The sequence below is a fragment of the Pleurodeles waltl genome, chromosome 4_1 (assembly GCF_031143425.1).
Source record: "Pleurodeles waltl isolate 20211129_DDA chromosome 4_1, aPleWal1.hap1.20221129, whole genome shotgun sequence".
NCBI classification, from domain to species: Eukaryota; Metazoa; Chordata; class Amphibia; order Caudata; family Salamandridae; genus Pleurodeles; species Pleurodeles waltl.
The window spans coordinates 309,345,389-309,366,439 of NC_090442.1; positions in this window are offsets into that span (position 1 = coordinate 309,345,389).

The following is a 21,051-nucleotide window of genomic DNA, read 5'->3' on the forward strand; positions in this document are numbered from 1 at the left end:
GCATTCCCCCAAGTCTCCCGATAAAAATGATACCTCACTTGTGTGGGTAGGCCTAGCGCCCGTGACAGGAAACGCCCCAAAGCGCAACGTGGACACATCCAAATTTTTGGAAGAAAACAGAGGTGTTTTTTGCGAAGTGCCTACCTGTAGATTTTGGCCTCTAGCTCAGCCGGCACCTAGGGAAACCTACCAAACCTGTGCATTTCTGAAAACTAGAAACCTAGGGGAATCCAAGATGGGGTGACTTGCGGGGCTCGAACCAGGTTCCGTTACCCAGAATACTTTGCAAACCTCAAATTTTGGCTAAAAAAACACATGTTCCTCACATTTCTGTGGCAGAAAGTTCTGGAATCTGAGAGGAGCCACAAATTTCCTTCCACCCAGCGTTCCCCCAAGTCTCCCGATAAAAATGATACCTCACTTGTGTGGGTAGGCCTAGCGCCCGCAACAGGAAACGCCCCAAAGCGCAACGTGGACACATCAAATATTTTGAAAGAAAACAGAGGTGTTTTTTGCAAAGTGCCTACCTGTAGATTTTGGCCTCTAGCTCAGCCAGCACCTAGGGAAACCTACCAAACCTGTGCATTTTTTAAAACTAGAGACGTAGGGGAATCCAAGATGGGGTGACTTGCGGGGCTCTGACCAGGTTCTCTTACCCAGAATCCTTTGCAAACCTCAAAAAGTGGCTAAAAAAACAAGTTTTCCTCACATTTCGGTGACAGAAAGTTCTAGAATCTGAGAGGAGCCCCAAATTTCCTTCCACCCAGCGTCCCCCCAAGTCTCGCGATAAAAATGATACCTCACTTGTGTGGGTAGGCCTAGCGCCCGCGACAGGAAATGCCCCAAAACGCAACGTGTACACATCAAATATTTTGAAAGAAAACAGAGGTGTTTTTTGCAAAGTGCCTACCTGTAGATTTTGGCCTCTAGCTCAGCCGGCACCTAGGGAAACCTACCAAACCTGTGCATTTTTGAAAACTAGAGACCTAGGGGAATCCAAGATGGGGTGACTTGCGGGGCTCTGACCAGGTTCTGTTACCCAGAATCCTTTGCAAACCTCAAAATGTGGCTAAAAAAACACATGTTCCTCACATTTCTGTGGCAGAAAGTTCTGGAATCTGAGAGGAGCCACAAATTTCCTTCCACCCAGCGTTCCCCCAAGTCTCCCGATAAAAATGATACCTCACTTGTGTGGGTAGGCCTAGCGCCCGCGACAGGAAACGCCCCAAAGCGCAACGTGGACACATCCAAATTTTTGGAAGAAAACAGAGGTGTTTTTTGTGAAGTGCCTACCTGTAGATTTTGGTCTCTAGCTCAGCCGGCACCTAGGGAAACCTACCAAACCTGTGCATTTCTGAAACCTAGAGACCTAGGGGAATCCAAGATGGGGTGACTTGCGGGGCTCGGACCAGGTTCTGTTACCCAGAATCCTTTGCAAACCTCAAAATTTGGCTAAAAAAACACATGTTCCTCACATTTCTGTGGCAGAAAGTTCTGGAATCTGAGAGGAGCCACAAATCTCCTTCCACCCAGCGTTCCCCCAAGTCTCCCGATAAAAATGATACCTCACTTGTGTGGGTAGGCCTTGCGCCCACGACAGGAAACGCCCCAAAGCGCAACGTGGACACATCCACATTTTTGGAAGAAAACAGAGGTGTTTTTTGCGAAGTGCCTACCTGTAGATTTTGGCCTCTAGCTCAGCCGGCACCTAGGGAAACCTACCAAACCTGTGCATTTCTGAAAACTAGAGACCTAGGGGAATCCAAGATGGGGTGACTTGCGGGGCTCGGACCAGGTTCTGTTACCCAGAATCCTTTGCAAACCTCAAAATTTGGGTAAAAAAACACATGTTCCTCACATTTCTGTGGCAGAAAGTTCTGGAATCTGAGAGGAGCCACAAATTTCCTTCCACCCAGCGTTCCCCCAAGTCTCCCGATAAAAATGATACCTCACTTGTGTGGGTAGGCCTAGCGCCCGCGACAGGAAACGCCCCAAAGCGCAACGTGGACACATCCAAATTTTTGGAAGAAAACAGAGGTGTTTTTTGCGAAGTGCCTACCTGTAGATTTTGGCCTCTAGCTCAGCCGGCACCTAGGGAAACCTACCAAACCTGTGCATTTCTGAAAACTAGAGACCTAGGGGAATCCAAGATGGGGTGACTTGCGGGGCTCGGACCAGGTTCTGTTACCCAGAATCCTTTGCAAACCTCAAAATTTGGCTAAAAAAACACATGTTCCTCACATTTCTGTGGCAGAAAGTTCTGGAATCTGAGAGGAGCCACAAATTTCCTTCCACCCAGTGTTCCCCCAAGTCTCCCAATAAAAATAATACCTCACTTGTGTGGGTAGGCCTAGCGCCCGCGACAGGAAACGCCCCAAAGCGCAACGTGGACACATCCAAATTTTTGGAAGAAAACAGAGGTGTTTTTTGCGAAGTGCCTACCTGTAGATTTTGGCCTCTAGCTCAGCCGGCACCTAGGGAAACCTACCAAACCTGTGCATTTCTGAAAACTAGAGACCTAGGGGAATCCAAAATGGGGTGACTTGCGGGGCTCGGACTAGGTTCTGTTACCCAGAATCCTTTTCAAACCTCAAAATGTGGCTAAAAAAACACATGTTCCTCACATTTCTGTGGCAGAAAGTTCTGGAATCTGAGAGGAGCCACAAATTTCCTTCCACCCAGCATTCCCCCAAGTCTCCCGATAAAAATGATACCTCACTTGTGTGGGTAGGCCTAGCGCCCGTGACAGGAAACGCCCCAAAGCGCAACGTGGACACATCCAAATTTTTGGAAGAAAACAGAGGTGTTTTTTGCGAAGTGCCTACCTGTAGATTTTGGCCTCTAGCTCAGCCGGCACCTAGGGAAACCTACCAAACCTGTGCATTTCTGAAAACTAGAGACCTAGGGGAATCCAAGATGGGGTGACTTGCGGGGCTCGAACCAGGTTCCGTTACCCAGAATACTTTGCAAACCTCAAATTTTGGCTAAAAAAACACATGTTCCTCACATTTCTGTGGCAGAAAGTTCTGGAATCTGAGAGGAGCCACAAATTTCCTTCCACCCAGCGTTCCCCCAAGTCTCCCGATAAAAATGATACCTCACTTGTGTGGGTAGGCCTAGCGCCCGCAACAGGAAACGCCCCAAAGCGCAACGTGGACACATCAAATATTTTGAAAGAAAACAGAGGTGTTTTTTGCAAAGTGCCTACCTGTAGATTTTGGCCTCTAGCTCAGCCAGCACCTAGGGAAACCTACCAAACCTGTGCATTTTTTAAAACTAGAGACGTAGGGGAATCCAAGATGGGGTGACTTGCGGGGCTCTGACCAGGTTCTCTTACCCAGAATCCTTTGCAAACCTCAAAAAGTGGCTAAAAAAACAAGTTTTCCTCACATTTCGGTGACAGAAAGTTCTAGAATCTGAGAGGAGCCCCAAATTTCCTTCCACCCAGCGTCCCCCAAAGTCTCGCGATAAAAATGATACCTCACTTGTGTGGGTAGGCCTAGCGCCCGCGACAGGAAATGCCCCAAAACGCAACGTGTACACATCAAATATTTTGAAAGAAAACAGAGGTGTTTTTTGCAAAGTGCCTACCTGTAGATTTTGGCCTCTAGCTCAGCCGGCACCTAGGGAAACCTACCAAACCTGTGCATTTTTGAAAACTAGAGACCTAGGGGAATCCAAGATGGGGTGACTTGCGGGGCTCTGACCAGGTTCTGTTACCCAGAATCCTTTGCAAACCTCAAAATGTGGCTAAAAAAACACATGTTCCTCACATTTCTGTGGCAGAAAGTTCTGGAATCTGAGAGGAGCCACAAATTTCCTTCCACCCAGCGTTCCCCCAAGTCTCCCGATAAAAATGATACCTCACTTGTGTGGGTAGGCCTAGCGCCTGCGTCAGGAAACGCCCCAAAGCGCAACGTGGACACATCCAAATTTTTGGAAGAAAACAGAGGTGTTTTTTGTGAAGTGCCTACCTGTAGATTTTGGTCTCTAGCTCAGCCGGCACCTAGGGAAACCTACCAAACCTGTGCATTTCTGAAACCTAGAGACCTAGGGGAATCCAAGATGGGGTGACTTGCGGGGCTCGGACCAGGTTCTGTTACCCAGAATCCTTTGCAAACCTCAAAATTTGGCTAAAAAAACACATGTTCCTCACATTTCTGTGGCAGAAAGTTCTGGAATCTGAGAGGAGCCACAAATCTCCTTCCACCCAGCGTTCCCCCAAGTCTCCCGATAAAAATGATACCTCACTTGTGTGGGTAGGCCTTGCGCCCACGACAGGAAACGCCCCAAAGCGCAACGTGGACACATCCACATTTTTGGAAGAAAACAGAGGTGTTTTTTGCGAAGTGCCTACCTGTAGATTTTGGCCTCTAGCTCAGCCGGCACCTAGGGAAACCTACCAAACCTGTGCATTTCTGAAAACTAGAGACCTAGGGGAATCCAAGATGGGGTGACTTGCGGGGCTCGGACCAGGTTCTGTTACCCAGAATCCTTTGCAAACCTCAAAATTTGGGTAAAAAAACACATGTTCCTCACATTTCTGTGGCAGAAAGTTCTGGAATCTGAGAGGAGCCACAAATTTCCTTCCACCCAGCGTTCCCCCAAGTCTCCCGATAAAAATGATACCTCACTTGTGTGGGTAGGCCTAGCGCCCGCGACAGGAAACGCCCCAAAGCGCAACGTGGACACATCCAAATTTTTGGAAGAAAACAGAGGTGTTTTTTGCGAAGTGCCTACCTGTAGATTTTGGCCTCTAGCTCAGCCGGCACCTAGGGAAACCTACCAAACCTGTGCATTTCTGAAAACTAGAGACCTAGGGGAATCCAAGATGGGGTGACTTGCGGGGCTCGGACCAGGTTCTGTTACCCAGAATCCTTTGCAAACCTCAAAATTTGGCTAAAAAAACACATGTTCCTCACATTTCTGTGGCAGAAAGTTCTGGAATCTGAGAGGAGCCACAAATTTCCTTCCACCCAGTGTTCCCCCAAGTCTCCCAATAAAAATAATACCTCACTTGTGTGGGTAGGCCTAGCGCCCGCGACAGGAAACGCCCCAAAGCGCAACGTGGACACATCCAAATTTTTGGAAGAAAACAGAGGTGTTTTTTGCGAAGTGCCTACCTGTAGATTTTGGCCTCTAGCTCAGCCGGCACCTAGGGAAACCTACCAAACCTGTGCATTTCTGAAAACTAGAGACCTAGGGGAATCCAAAATGGGGTGACTTGCGGGGCTCGGACTAGGTTCTGTTACCCAGAATCCTTTTCAAACCTCAAAATGTGGCTAAAAAAACACATGTTCCTCACATTTCTGTGGCAGAAAGTTCTGGAATCTGAGAGGAGCCACAAATTTCCTTCCACCCAGCATTCCCCCAAGTCTCCCGATAAAAATGATACCTCACTTGTGTGGGTAGGCCTAGCGCCCGTGACAGGAAACGCCCCAAAGCGCAACGTGGACACATCCAAATTTTTGGAAGAAAACAGAGGTGTTTTTTGCGAAGTGCCTACCTGTAGATTTTGGCCTCTAGCTCAGCCGGCACCTAGGGAAACCTACCAAACCTGTGCATTTCTGAAAACTAGAGACCTAGGGGAATCCAAGATGGGGTGACTTGCGGGGCTCGAACCAGGTTCCGTTACCCAGAATACTTTGCAAACCTCAAATTTTGGCTAAAAAAACACATGTTCCTCACATTTCTGTGGCAGAAAGTTCTGGAATCTGAGAGGAGCCACAAATTTCCTTCCACCCAGCGTTCCCCCAAGTCTCCCGATAAAAATGATACCTCACTTGTGTGGGTAGGCCTAGCGCCCGCAACAGGAAACGCCCCAAAGCGCAACGTGGACACATCAAATATTTTGAAAGAAAACAGAGGTGTTTTTTGCAAAGTGCCTACCTGTAGATTTTGGCCTCTAGCTCAGCCAGCACCTAGGGAAACCTACCAAACCTGTGCATTTTTTAAAACTAGAGACGTAGGGGAATCCAAGATGGGGTGACTTGCGGGGCTCTGACCAGGTTCTCTTACCCAGAATCCTTTGCAAACCTCAAAAAGTGGCTAAAAAAACAAGTTTTCCTCACATTTCGGTGACAGAAAGTTCTAGAATCTGAGAGGAGCCCCAAATTTCCTTCCACCCAGCGTCCCCCCAAGTCTCGCGATACAAATGATACCTCACTTGTGTGGGGAGGCCTAGCGCCCGCGACAGGAAATGCCCCAAAACGCAACGTGTACACATCAAATATTTTGAAAGAAAACAGAGGTGTTTTTTGCAAAGTGCCTACCTGTAGATTTTGGCCTCTAGCTCAGCCGGCACCTAGGGAAACCTACCAAACCTGTGCATTTTTGAAAACTAGAGACCTAGGGGAATCCAAGATGGGGTGACTTGCGGGGCTCTGACCAGGTTCTGTTACCCAGAATCCTTTGCAAACCTCAAAATGTGGCTAAAAAAACACATGTTCCTCACATTTCTGTGGCAGAAAGTTCTGGAATCTGAGAGGAGCCACAAATTTCCTTCCACTCAGCGTTCCCCCAAGTCTCCCGATAAAAATGATACCTCACTTGTGTGGGTAGGCCTAGCGCCCGCGTCAGGAAACGCCCCAAAGCGCAACGTGGACACATCCAAATTTTTGGAAGAAAACAGAGGTGTTTTTTGCGAAGTGCCTACCTGTAGATTTTGGCCTCTAGCTCAGCCGGCACCTAGGGAAACCTACCAAACCTGTGCATTTCTGAAAACTAGAGACCTAGGGGAATCCAAAATGGGGTGACTTGCGGGGCTCGGACCAGGTTCTGTTACCCAGAATCCTTTTCAAACCTCAAAATGTGGCTAAAAAAACACATGTTCCTCACATTTCTGTGGCAGAAAGTTCTGGAATCTGAGAGGAGCCACAAATTTCCTTCCACCCAGCATTCCCCCAAGTCTCCCGATAAAAATGATACCTCACTTGTGTGGGTAGGCCTAGCGCCCGTGACAGGAAACGCCCCAAAGCGCAACGTGGACACATCCAAATTTTTGGAAGAAAACAGAGGTGTTTTTTGCGAAGTGCCTACCTGTAGATTTTGGCCTCTAGCTCAGCCGGCACCTAGGGAAACCTACCAAACCTGTGCATTTCTGAAAACTAGAGACCTAGGGGAATCCAAGATGGGGTGACTTGCGGGGCTCGAACCAGGTTCCGTTACCCAGAATACTTTGCAAACCTCAAATTTTGGCTAAAAAAACACATGTTCCTCACATTTCTGTGGCAGAAAGTTCTGGAATCTGAGAGGAGCCACAAATTTCCTTCCACCCAGCGTTCCCCCAAGTCTCCCGATAAAAATGATACCTCACTTGTGTGGGTAGGCCTAGCGCCCGCAACAGGAAACGCCCCAAAGCGCAACGTGGACACATCAAATATTTTGAAAGAAAACAGAGGTGTTTTTTGCAAAGTGCCTACCTGTAGATTTTGGCCTCTAGCTCAGCCAGCACCTAGGGAAACCTACCAAACCTGTGCATTTTTTAAAACTAGAGACGTAGGGGGATCCAAGATGGGGTGACTTGCGGGGCTCTGACCAGGTTCTCTTACCCAGAATCCTTTGCAAACCTCAAAAAGTGGCTAAAAAAACAAGTTTTCCTCACATTTCGGTGACAGAAAGTTCTAGAATCTGAGAAGAGCCCCAAATTTCCTTCCACCCAGCGTCCCCCCAAGTCTCCCGATAAAAATGATACCTCACTTGTGTGGGTAGGCCTAGCGCCCGCGACAGGAAACGCCCCAAAGCGCAACGTGAACACATCCAAATTTTTGGAAGAAAACAGAGGTGTTTTTTGTGAAGTGCCTACCTGTAGATTTTGGTCTCTAGCTCAGCCGGCACCTAGGGAAACCTACCAAACCTGTGCATTTCTGAAAACTAGAGACCTAGGGGAATCCAAGATGGGGTGACTTGCGGGGCTCGGACCAGGTTCTGTTACCCAGAATCCTTTGCAAACCTCAAAATTTGGCTAAAAAAACACATGTTCCTCACATTTCTGTGGCAGAAAGTTCTGGAATCTGAGAGGAGCCATAAATCTCCTTCCACCCAGCGTTCCCCCAAGTCTCCCGATAAAAATGATACCTCACTTGTGTGGGTAGGCCTTGCGCCCACAACAGGAAACGCCCCAAAGCGCAACGTGGACACATCCACATTTTTGGAAGAAAACAGAGGTGTTTTTTGCGAAGTGCCTACCTGTAGATTTTGGCCACTAGCTCAGCCGGCACCTAGGGAAACCTACCAAACCTGTGCATTTCTGAAAACTAGAGACCTAGGGGAATCCAAGATGGGGTGACTTGCGGGGCTCGGACCAGGTTCTGTTACCCAGAATCCTTTGCAAACCTCAAAATTTGGGTAAAAAAACACATGTTCCTCACATTTCTGTGGCAGAAAGTTCTGGAATCTGAGAGGAGCCACAAATTTCCTTCCACCCAGCGTTCCCCCAAGTCTCCCGATAAAAATGATACCTCACTTGTGTGGGTAGGCCTAGCGCCCGCGACAGGAAACGCCCCAAAGCGCAACGTGGACACATCCAAATTTTTGGAAGAAAACAGAGGTGTTTTTTGCGAAGTGCCTACCTGTAGATTTTGGCCTCTAGCTCAGCCGGCACCTAGGGAAACCTACCAAACCTGTGCATTTCTGAAAACTAGAGACCTAGGGGAATCCAAGATGGGGTGACTTGCGGGGCTCGGACCAGGTTCTGTTACCCAGAATCCTTTGCAAACCTCAAAATTTGGCTAAAAAAACACATGTTCCTCACATTTCTGTGGCAGAAAGTTCTGGAATCTGAGAGGAGCCACAAATTTCCTTCCACCCAGCATTCCCCCAAGTCTCCCGATAAAAATGATACCTCACTTGTGTCGGTAGGCCTAGCGCCCGCGACAGGAAACGCCCCAAAGCGCAACATGGACACATCCAAATTTTTGGAAGAAAACAGAGGTGTTTTTTGCGAAGTGCCTACCTGTAGATTTTGGCCTCTAGCTCAGCCGGCACCTAGGGAAACCTACCCAACCTGTGCATTTCTGAAACTAGAGACCTAGGGGAATCCAAGATGGGGTGACTTGCGGGGCTCGGACCAGGTTCTGTTACCCAGAATCCTTTGCAAACCTCAAATTTTGGCTTAAAAAACACATGTTCCTCACATTTCTGTGGCAGAAAGTTCTGGAATCTGAGAGGAGCCACAAATTTCCTTCCACCCAGCGTTCCCCCACGTCTCCCGATAAAAATGATACCTCACTTGTGTGGGTAGGCCTAGCGCCCGTGACAGGAAACGCCCCAAAGTGCAACGTGGACACACCCAATTTTTTGAAGAAAACAGAGGTGTTTTTTGCGAAGTGCCTACCTGTAGATTTTGGCCTCTAGCTCAGCCGGCACCTAGGGAAACCTACCAAACCTGTGCATTTCTGAAAACTAGAGACCTAGGGGAATCCAAGATGGGGTGACTTGCGGGGCTCGGACCAGGTTCTGTTACCCAGACTCCTTTGCAAACCTCAAAATTTGGCTAAAAAAACACATGTTCCTCACATTTCTGTGGCAGAAAGTTCTGGAATCTGAGAGGAGCCACATATTTCCTTCCACCCAGCGTTCCCCCAAGTCTCCCGATAAAAATGATACCTCACTTGTGTGGGTAGGCCTAGCGCCCGCGACAGGAAACGCCCCAAAGCGCAACGTGGACACATCCAAATTTTTGGAAGAAAACAGAGGTGTTTTTTGCGAAGTGCCTACCTGTAGATTTTGGTCTCTAGCTCAGCCGGCACCTAGGGAAACCTACCAAACCTGTGCATTTCTGAAAACTAGAGACCTAGGGGAATCCAAGATGGGGTGACTTGCGGGGCTCGGACCAGGTTATGTTACCCAGAATCCTTTGCAAACCTCAAAATTTGGCTAAAAAAACACATGTTCCTCACATTTCTGTGGCAGAAAGTTCTGGAATCTGAGAGGAGCCACAAATTTCCTTCCACCCAGCGTTCCACCACGTCTCCCGATAAAAATGATACCTCACTTGTGTGGGTAGGCCTAGCGCCCGCAACAGGAAACGTCCCAAAGCGCAACGTGGACAAATCCAAATTTTTGGAAGAAAACAGAGGTGTATTTTGCGAAGTGCCTACCTGTAGATTTTGGCCTCTAGCTCAGCCGGCACCTAGGGAAACCTACCAAACCTGTGCATTTCTGAAAACTAGAGACCTAGGGGAATCCAAGATGGGGTGACTTGCGGGGCTCGGACCAGGTTCTGTTACCCAGACTCCTTTGCAAACCTCAAAATTTGGCTAAAAAAACACATGTTCCTCACATTTCTGTGGCAGAAAGTTCTGGAATCTGAGAGGAGCCACAAATTTCCTTCCACCCAGCGTTCCCCCAAGTCTCCCGATAAAAATGATACCTCACTTGTGTGGGTAGGCCTAGCGCCCGCGACAGGAAACGCCCCAAAGCGCAACGTGGACACATCCAAATTTTTGGAAGAAAACAGAGGTGTTTTTTGTGAAGTGCCTACCTGTAGATTTTGGTCTCTAGCTCAGCCGGCACCTAGGGAAACCTACCAAACCTGTGCATTTCTGAAAACTAGAGACCTAGGGGAATCCAAGATGGGGTGACTTGCGGGGCTCGGACCAGGTTCTGTTACCCAGAATCCTTTGCAAACCTCAAAATTTGGCTAAAAAAACACATGTTCCTCACATTTCTGTGGCAGAAAGTTCTGGAATCTGAGAGGAGCCACAAATCTCCTTCCACCCAGCGTTCCCCCAAGTCTCCCGATAAAAATGATACCTCACTTGTGTGGGTAGGCCTTGCGCCCACGACAGGAAACGCCCCAAAGCGCAACGTGGACACATCCACATTTTTGGAAGAAAACAGAGGTGTTTTTTGCGAAGGGCCTACCTGTAGATTTTGGCCTCTAGCTCAGCCGGCACCTAGGGAAACCTACCAAACCTGTGCATTTCTGAAAACTAGAGACCTAGGGGAATCCAAGATGGGGTGACTTGCGGGGCTCGGACCAGGTTCTGTTACCCAGAATCCTTTGCAAACCTCAAAATTTGGGTAAAAAAACACATGTTCCTCACATTTCTGTGGCAGAAAGTTCTGGAATCTGAGAGGAGCCACAAATTTCCTTCCACCCAGCGTTCCCCCAAGTCTCCCGATAAAAATGATACCTCACTTGTGTGGGTAGGCCTAGCGCCCGCGACAGGAAACGCCCCAAAGCGCAACGTGGACACATCCAAATTTTTGGAAGAAAACAGAGGTGTTTTTTGCGAAGTGCCTACCTGTAGATTTTGGCCTCTAGCTCAGCCGGCACCTAGGGAAACCTACCAAACCTGTGCATTTCTGAAAACTAGAGACCTAGGGGAATCCAAGATGGGGTGACTTGCGGGGCTCGGACCAGGTTCTGTTACCCAGAATCCTTTGCAAACCTCAAAATTTGGCTAAAAAAACACATGTTCCTCACATTTCTGTGGCAGAAAGTTCTGGAATCTGAGAGGAGCCACAAATTTCCTTCCACCCAGTGTTCCCCCAAGTCTCCCAATAAAAATAATACCTCACTTGTGTGGGTAGGCCTAGCGCCCGCGACAGGAAACGCCCCAAAGCGCAAACGTGGACACATCCAAATTTTTGGAAGAAAACAGAGGTGTTTTTTGCGAAGTGCCTACCTGTAGATTTTGGCCTCTAGCTCAGCCGGCACCTAGGGAAACCTACCAAACCTGTGCATTTCTGAAAACTAGAGACCTAGGGGAATCCAAAATGGGGTGACTTGCGGGGCTCGGACTAGGTTCTGTTACCCAGAATCCTTTTCAAACCTCAAAATGTGGCTAAAAAAACACATGTTCCTCACATTTCTGTGGCAGAAAGTTCTGGAATCTGAGAGGAGCCACAAATTTCCTTCCACCCAGCATTCCCCCAAGTCTCCCGATAAAAATGATACCTCACTTGTGTGGGTAGGCCTAGCGCCCGTGACAGGAAACGCCCCAAAGCGCAACGTGGACACATCCAAATTTTTGGAAGAAAACAGAGGTGTTTTTTGCGAAGTGCCTACCTGTAGATTTTGGCCTCTAGCTCAGCCGGCACCTAGGGAAACCTACCAAACCTGTGCATTTCTGAAAACTAGAGACCTAGGGGAATCCAAGATGGGGTGACTTGCGGGGCTCGAACCAGGTTCCGTTACCCAGAATACTTTGCAAACCTCAAATTTTGGCTAAAAAAACACATGTTCCTCACATTTCTGTGGCAGAAAGTTCTGGAATCTGAGAGGAGCCACAAATTTCCTTCCACCCAGCGTTCCCCCAAGTCTCCCGATAAAAATGATACCTCACTTGTGTGGGTAGGCCTAGCGCCCGCAACAGGAAACGCCCCAAAGCGCAACGTGGACACATCAAATATTTTGAAAGAAAACAGAGGTGTTTTTTGCAAAGTGCCTACCTGTAGATTTTGGCCTCTAGCTCAGCCAGCACCTAGGGAAACCTACCAAACCTGTGCATTTTTTAAAACTAGAGACGTAGGGGAATCCAAGATGGGGTGACTTGCGGGGCTCTGACCAGGTTCTCTTACCCAGAATCCTTTGCAAACCTCAAAAAGTGGCTAAAAAAACAAGTTTTCCTCACATTTCGGTGACAGAAAGTTCTAGAATCTGAGAGGAGCCCCAAATTTCCTTCCACCCAGCGTCCCCCCAAGTCTCGCGATAAAAATGATACCTCACTTGTGTGGGTAGGCCTAGCGCCCGCGACAGGAAATGCCCCAAAACGCAACGTGTACACATCAAATATTTTGAAAGAAAACAGAGGTGTTTTTTGCAAAGTGCCTACCTGTAGATTTTGGCCTCTAGCTCAGCCGGCACCTAGGGAAACCTACCAAACCTGTGCATTTTTGAAAACTAGAGACCTAGGGGAATCCAAGATGGGGTGACTTGCGGGGCTCTGACCAGGTTCTGTTACCCAGAATCCTTTGCAAACCTCAAAATGTGGCTAAAAAAACACATGTTCCTCACATTTCTGTGGCAGAAAGTTCTGGAATCTGAGAGGAGCCACAAATTTCCTTCCACCCAGCGTTCCCCCAAGTCTCCCGATAAAAATGATACCTCACTTGTGTGGGTAGGCCTAGCGCCCGCGTCAGGAAACGCCCCAAAGCGCAACGTGGACACATCCAAATTTTTGGAAGAAAACAGAGGTGTTTTTTGCGAAGTGCCTACCTGTAGATTTTGGCCTCTAGCTCAGCCGGCACCTAGGGAAACCTACCAAACCTGTGCATTTCTGAAAACTAGAGACCTAGGGGAATCCAAAATGGGGTGACTTGCGGGGCTCGGACCAGGTTCTGTTACCCAGAATCCTTTTCAAACCTCAAAATGTGGCTAAAAAAACACATGTTCCTCACATTTCTGTGGCAGAAAGTTCTGGAATCTGAGAGGAGCCACAAATTTCCTTCCACCCAGCATTCCCCCAAGTCTCCCGATAAAAATGATACCTCACTTGTGTGGGTAGGCCTAGCGCCCGTGACAGGAAACGCCCCAAAGCGCAACGTGGACACATCCAAATTTTTGGAAGAAAACAGAGGTGTTTTTTGCGAAGTGCCTACCTGTAGATTTTGGCCTCTAGCTCAGCCGGCACCTAGGGAAACCTACCAAACCTGTGCATTTCTGAAAACTAGAGACCTAGGGGAATCCAAGATGGGGTGACTTGCGGGGCTCGAACCAGGTTCCGTTACCCAGAATACTTTGCAAACCTCAAATTTTGGCTAAAAAAACACATGTTCCTCACATTTCTGTGGCAGAAAGTTCTGGAATCTGAGAGGAGCCACAAATTTCCTTCCACCCAGCGTTCCCCCAAGTCTCCCGATAAAAATGATACCTCACTTGTGTGGGTAGGCCTAGCGCCCGCAACAGGAAACGCCCCAAAGCGCAACGTGGACACATCAAATATTTTGAAAGAAAACAGAGGTGTTTTTTGCAAAGTGCCTACCTGTAGATTTTGGCCTCTAGCTCAGCCAGCACCTAGGGAAACCTACCAAACCTGAGCATTTTTTAAAACTAGAGACGTAGGGGAATCCAAGATGGGGTGACTTGCGGGGCTCTGACCAGGTTCTCTTACCCAGAATCCTTTGCAAACCTCAAAAAGTGGCTAAAAAAACAAGTTTTCCTCACATTTCGGTGACAGAAAGTTCTAGAATCTGAGAAGAGCCCCAAATTTCCTTCCACCCAGCGTCCCCCCAAGTCTCCCGATAAAAATGATACCTCACTTGTGTGGGTAGGCCTAGCGCCCGCGACAGGAAACGCCCCAAAGCTCAACGTGAACACATCCAAATTTTTGGAAGAAAACAGAGGTGTTTTTTGTGAAGTGCCTACCTGTAGATTTTGGTCTCTAGCTCAGCCGGCACCTAGGGAAACCTACCAAACCTGTGCATTTCTGAAAACTAGAGACCTAGGGGAATCCAAGATGGGGTGACTTGCGGGGCTCGGACCAGGTTCTGTTACCCAGAATCCTTTGCAAACCTCAAAATTTGGCTAAAAAAACACATGTTCCTCACATTTCTGTGGCAGAAAGTTCTGGAATCTGAGAGGAGCCATAAATCTCCTTCCACCCAGCGTTCCCCCAAGTCTCCCGATAAAAATGATACCTCACTTGTGTGGGTAGGCCTTGCGCCCACGACAGGAAACGCCCCAAAGCGCAACGTGGACACATCCACATTTTTGGAAGAAAACAGAGGTGTTTTTTGCGAAGTGCCTACCTGTAGATTTTGGCCTCTAGCTCAGCCGGCACCTAGGGAAACCTACCAAACCTGTGCATTTCTGAAAACTAGAGACCTAGGGGAATCCAAGATGGGGTGACTTGCGGGGCTCGGACCAGGTTCTGTTACCCAGAATCCTTTGCAAACCTCAAAATTTGGGTAAAAAAACACATGTTCCTCACATTTCTGTGGCAGAAAGTTCTGGAATCTGAGAGGAGCCACAAATTTCCTTCCACCCAGCGTTCCCCCAAGTCTCCCGATAAAAATGATACCTCACTTGTGTGGGTAGGCCTAGCGCCCGCGACAGGAAACGCCCCAAAGCGCAACGTGGACACATCCAAATTTTTGGAAGAAAACAGAGGTGTTTTTTGCGAAGTGCCTACCTGTAGATTTTGGCCTCTAGCTCAGCCGGCACCTAGGGAAACCTACCAAACCTGTGCATTTCTGAAAACTAGAGACCTAGGGGAATCCAAGATGGGGTGACTTGCGGGGCTCGGACCAGGTTCTGTTACCCAGAATCCTTTGCAAACCTCAAAATTTGGCTAAAAAAACACATGTTCCTCACATTTCTGTGGCAGAAAGTTCTGGAATCTGAGAGGAGCCACAAATTTCCTTCCACCCAGCATTCCCCCAAGTCTCCCGATAAAAATGATACCTCACTTGTGTCGGTAGGCCTAGCGCCCGCGACAGGAAACGCCCCAAAGCGCAACATGGACACATCCAAATTTTTGGAAGAAAACAGAGGTGTTTTTTGCGAAGTGCCTACCTGTAGATTTTGGCCTCTAGCTCAGCCGGCACCTAGGGAAACCTACCCAACCTGTGCATTTCTGAAAACTAGAGACCTAGGGGAATCCAAGATGGGGTGACTTGCGGGGCTCGGACCAGGTTCTGTTACCCAGAATCCTTTGCAAACCTCAAATTTTGGCTTAAAAAACACATGTTCCTCACATTTCTGTGGCAGAAAGTTCTGGAATCTGAGAGGAGCCACAAATTTCCTTCCACCCAGCGTTCCCCCACGTCTCCCGATAAAAATGATACCTCACTTGTGTGGGTAGGCCTAGCGCCCGTGACAGGAAACGCCCCAAAGCGCAACGTGGACACATCCAAATTTTTGGAAGAAAACAGAGGTGTTTTTTGCGAAGTGCCTACCTGTAGATTTTGGCCTCTAGCTCAGCCGGCACCTAGGGAAACCTACCAAACCTGTGCATTTCTGAAAACTAGAGACCTAGGGGAATCCAAGATGGGGTGACTTGCGGGGCTCGGACCAGGTTCTGTTACCCAGACTCCTTTGCAAACCTCAAAATTTGGCTAAAAAAACACATGTTCCTCACATTTCTGTGGCAGAAAGTTCTGGAATCTGAGAGGAGCCACATATTTCCTTCCACCCAGCGTTCCCCCAAGACTCCCGATAAAAATGATACCTCACTTGTGTGGGTAGGCCTAGCGCCCGCGACAGGAAACGCCCCAAAGCGCAACGTGGACACATCCAAATTTTTGGAAGAAAACAGAGGTGTTTTTTGCGAAGTGCCTACCTGTAGATTTTGGTCTCTAGCTCAGCCGGCACCTAGGGAAACCTACCAAACCTGTGCATTTCTGAAAACTAGAGACCTAGGGGAATCCAAGATGGGGTGACTTGCGGGGCTCGGACCAGGTTATGTTACCCAGAATCCTTTGCACACCTCAAAATTTGGCTAAAAAAACACATGTTCCTCACATTTCTGTGGCAGAAAGTTCTGGAATCTGAGAGGAGCCACAAATTTCCTTCCACCCAGCGTTCCCCCAAGTCTCCCGATAAAAATGATACCTCACTTGTGTGGGTAGGCCTAGCGCCCGCGACAGGAAACGCCCCAAAGCGCAACGTGGACACATCCAAATTTTTGGAAGAAAACAGAGGTTTTTTTTGTGAAGTGCCTACCTGTAGATTTTGGTCTCTAGCTCAGCCGGCACCTAGGGAAACCTACCAAACCTGTGCATTTCTGAAAACTAGAGACCTAGGGGAATCCAAGATGGGGTGACTTGCGGGGCTCGGACCAGGTTCTGTTACCCAGAATCCTTTGCAAACCTCAAAATTTGGCTAAAAAAACACATGTTCCTCACATTTCTGTGGCAGAAAGTTCTGGAATCTGAGAGGAGCCACAAATCTCCTTCCACCCAGCGTTCCCCCAAGTCTCCCGATAAAAATGATACCTCACTTGTGTGGGTAGGCCTTGCGCCCACGACAGGAAACGCCCCAAAGCGCAACGTGGACACATCCACATTTTTGGAAGAAAACAGAGGTGTTTTTTGCGAAGGGCCTACCTGTAGATTTTGGCCTCTAGCTCAGCCGGCACCTAGGGAAACCTACCAAACCTGTGCATTTCTGAAAACTAGAGACCTAGGGGAATCCAAGATGGGGTGACTTGCGGGGCTCGGACCAGGTTCTGTTACCCAGAATCCTTTGCAAACCTCAAAATTTGGGTAAAAAAACACATGTTCCTCACATTTCTGTGGCAGAAAGTTCTGGAATCTGAGAGGAGCCACAAATTTCCTTCCACCCAGTGTTCCCCCAAGTCTCCCAATAAAAATAATACCTCACTTGTGTGGGTAGGCCTAGCGCCCGCGACAGGAAACGCCCCAAAGCGCAAACGTGGACACATCCAAATTTTTGGAAGAAAACAGAGGTGTTTTTTGCGAAGTGCCTACCTGTAGATTTTGGCCTCTAGCTCAGCCGGCACCTAGGGAAACCTACCAAACCTGTGCATTTCTAAAAACTAGAGACCTAGGGGAATCCAAAATGGGGTGACTTGCGGGGCTCGGACTAGGTTCTGTTACCCAGAATCCTTTTCAAACCTCAAAATGTGGCTAAAAAAACACATGTTCCTCATATTTCTGTGGCAGAATGTTCTGGAATCTGAGAGGAGCCACAAATTTCCTTCCACCCAGCATTCCCCCAAGTCTCCCGATAAAAATGATACCTCACTTGTGTGGGTAGGCCTAGCGCCCGTGACAGGAAACGCCCCAAAGCGCAACGTGGACACATCCAAATTTTTGGAAGAAAACAGAGGTGTTTTTTGCGAAGTGCCTACCTGTAGATTTTGGCCTCTAGCTCAGCCGGCACCTAGGGAAACCTACCAAACCTGTGCATTTCTGAAAACTAGAGACCTAGGGGAATCCAAGATGGGGTGACTTGCGGGGCTCGAACCAGGTTCCGTTACCCAGAATACTTTGCAAACCTCAAATTTTGGCTAAAAAAACACATGTTCCTCACATTTCTGTGGCAGAAAGTTCTGGAATCTGAGAGGAGCCACAAATTTCCTTCCACCCAGCGTTCCCCCAAGTCTCCCGATAAAAATGATACCTCACTTGTGTGGGTAGGCCTAGCGCCCGCAACAGGAAACGCCCCAAAGCGCAACGTGGACACATCAAATATTTTGAAAGAAAACAGAGGTGTTTTTTGCAAAGTGCCTACCTGTAGATTTTGGCCTCTAGCTCAGCCAGCACCTAGGGAAACCTACCAAACCTGTGCATTTTTTAAAACTAGAGACGTAGGGGAATCCAAGATGGGGTGACTTGCGGGGCTCTGACCAGGTTCTCTTACCCAGAATCCTTTGCAAACCTCAAAAAGTGGCTAAAAAAACAAGTTTTCCTCACATTTCGGTGACAGAAAGTTCTAGAATCTGAGAGGAGCCCCAAATTTCCTTCCACCCAGCGTCCCCCCAAGTCTCGCGATAAAAATGATACCTCACTTGTGTGGGTAGGCCTAGCGCCCGCGACAGGAAATGCCCCAAAACGCAACGTGTACACATCAAATATTTTGAAAGAAAACAGAGGTGTTTTTTGCAAAGTGCCTACCTGTAGATTTTGGCCTCTAGCTCAGCCGGCACCTAGGGAAACCTACCAAACCTGTGCATTTTTGAAAACTAGAGACCTAGGGGAATCCAAGATGGGGTGACTTGCGGGGCTCTGACCAGGTTCTGTTACCCAGAATCCTTTGCAAACCTCAAAATGTGGCTAAAAAAACACATGTTCCTCACATTTCTGTGGCAGAAAGTTCTGGAATCTGAGAGGAGCCACAAATTTCCTTCCACCCAGCGTTCCCCCAAGTCTCCCGATAAAAATGATACCTCACTTGTGTGGGAAGGCCTAGCGCCCGCGTCAGGAAACGCCCCAAAGCGCAACGTGGACACATCCAAATTTTTGGAAGAAAACAGAGGTGTTTTTTGCGAAGTGCCTACCTGTAGATTTTGGCCTCTAGCTCAGCCGGCACCTAGGGAAACCTACCAAACCTGTGCATTTCTGAAAACTAGAGACCTAGGGGAATCCAAAATGGGGTGACTTGCGGGGCTCGGACCAGGTTCTGTTACCCAGAATCCTTTTCAAACCTCAAAATGTGGCTAAAAAAACACATGTTCCTCACATTTCTGTGGCAGAAAGTTCTGGAATCTGAGAGGAGCCACAAATTTCCTTCCACCCAGCGTTCCCCCAAGTCTCCCGATAAAAATGATACCTCACTTGTGTGGGTAGGCCTAGCGCCCGCAACAGGAAACGCCCCAAAGCGCAACGTGGACACATCAAATATTTTGAAAGAAAACAGAGGTGTTTTTTGCAAAGTGCCTACCTGTAGATTTTGGCCTCTAGCTCAGCCAGCACCTAGGGAAACCTACCAAACCTGTGCATTTTTTAAAACTAGAGACCTAGGGGAATCCAAGATGGGGTGACTTGCGGGGCTCTGACCAGGTTCTCTTACCCAGAATACTTTGCAAACCTCAAATTTTGGCTAAAAAAACACATGTTCCTCACATTTCTGTGGCAGAAAGTTCTGGTATCTGAGAGGAGCCACAAATTTCCTTCCACCCAGCGTTCCCCCAAGTCTCCCGATAAAAATGATACCTCACTTGTGTGGGTAGGCCTAGCGCCCGCGACAGGAAACGCCCCAAAGCGCAACGTGGACACATCCAAATTTTTGGAAGAAAACAGAGGTGTTTTTTGTGAAGTGCCTACCTGTAGATTTTGGTCTCTAGCTCAGCCGGCACCTAGGGAAACCTACCAAACCTGTGCATTTCTGAAAACTAGAGATCTAGGGGAATCCAAGATGGGGTGACTTGCGGGGCTCGGACCAGGTTCTGTTACCCAGAATCCTTTGCAAACCTCAAAATTTGGCTAAAAAAACACATGTTCCTCACATTTCTGTGGCAGAAAGTTCTGGAATCTGAGAGGAGCCACAAATCTCCTTCCACCCAGCGTTCCCCCAAGTCTCCCGATAAAAATGATACCTCACTTGTGTGGGTAGGCCTTGCGCCCACGACAGGAAACGCCCCAAAGCGCAACGTGGACACATCCACATTTTTGGAAGAAAACAGAGGTGTTTTTTGCGAAGTGCCTACCTGTAGATTTTGGCCTCTAGCTCAGCCGGCACCTAGGGAAACCTACCAAACCTGTGCATTTCTGAAAACTAGAGACCTAGGGGAATCCAAGATGGGGTGACTTGCGGGGCTCGGACCAGGTTCTGTTACCCAGAATCCTTTGCAAACCTCAAAATTTGGCTAAAAAAACACATGTTCCTCACATTTCTGTGGCAGAAAGTTCTGGAATCTGAGAGGAGCCACAAATTTCCTTCCACCCAGTGTTCCCCCAAGTCTCCCAATAAAAATAATACCTCACTTGTGTGGGTAGGCCTAGCGCCCGCGACAGGAAACGCCCCAAAGCGCAACGTGGACACATCCAAATTTTTGGAAGAAAACAGAGGTGTTTTTTGCGAAGTGCCTACCTGTAGATTTTGGCCTCTAGCTCAGCCGGCACCTAGGGAAACCTACCAAACCTGTGCATTTCTGAAAACTAGAGACCTAGGGGAATCCAAGATGGGGTGACTTGCGGGGCTCGAACCAGGTTCCGTTACCCAGAATACTTTGCAAACCTCAAATTTTGGCTAAAAAAACACATGTTCCTCACATTTCTGTGGCAGAAAGTTCTGGAATCTGAGAGGAGCCACAAATTTCCTTCCACCCAGCGTTCCCCCAAGTCTCCCGATAAAAATGATACCTCACTTGTGTGGGTAGGCCTAGCGCCCGCAACAGGAAACGCCCCAAAGCGCAACGTGGACACATCAAATATTTTGAAAGAAAACAGAGGTGTTTTTTGCAAAGTGCCTACCTGTAGATTTTGGCCTCTAGCTCAGCCAGCACCTAGGGAAACCTACCAAACCTGTGCATTTTTTAAAACTAGAGACGTAGGGGAATCCAAGATGGGGTGACTTGCGGGGCTCTGACCAGGTTCTCTTACCCAGAATCCTTTGCAAACCTCAAAAAGTGGCTAAAAAAACAAGTTTTCCTCACATTTCGGTGACAGAAAGTTCTAGAATCTGAGAGGAGCCCCAAA